This window comes from Mizuhopecten yessoensis, unplaced genomic scaffold, assembly GCF_002113885.1.
Source record: "Mizuhopecten yessoensis strain PY_sf001 unplaced genomic scaffold, ASM211388v2 scaffold4743, whole genome shotgun sequence".
NCBI classification, from domain to species: Eukaryota; Metazoa; Mollusca; class Bivalvia; order Pectinida; family Pectinidae; genus Mizuhopecten; species Mizuhopecten yessoensis.
In genome coordinates this window covers 181730-182236 of record NW_018405699.1, presented here as the reverse complement: position 1 = coordinate 182236, position 507 = coordinate 181730, and positions in this window count along the sequence as shown.

Below are 507 nucleotides of genomic sequence, written 5' to 3'. Positions count from 1 at the left end.
TTACAGTGGCTGGTCCAGTATTACAGTGTCTGGTCTAGTATTACAGTATCTGGTTCAGTATAACAGTGGCTGGTTCAGTATTACAGTGGCTGGTCTAGTATTATAGTGTCTGGTCCAGTATTACAGTGGCTGGTCTAGTATTATAGTGTCTGGTCCAGTATTACAGTGGCTGATCTAGTATTACAGTGGCTGGTCTAGTATTATAGTGTCTGGTCCAGTATTACAGTGGCTGGGCCAGTATTACAGTGTCTGGGCTAGTATTACAGTGTCTGGTTCAGTATTACAGTGTCTGGGCTAGTATTACAGTATCTGGTTCAGTATAACAGTGGCTCGTTCAGTATTACAGTGGCTGGTCTAGTATTATAGTGTCTGGTCCAGTATTACAGTGGCTGGGCCAGTATTACAGTGTCTGGGCTAGTATTACAGTGTCTGGTTCAGTATTACAGTGTCTGGTCTAGTATTACAGTGTCTCGTCTAGTATTATAGTGGCTGGTCTAGTATTACAGT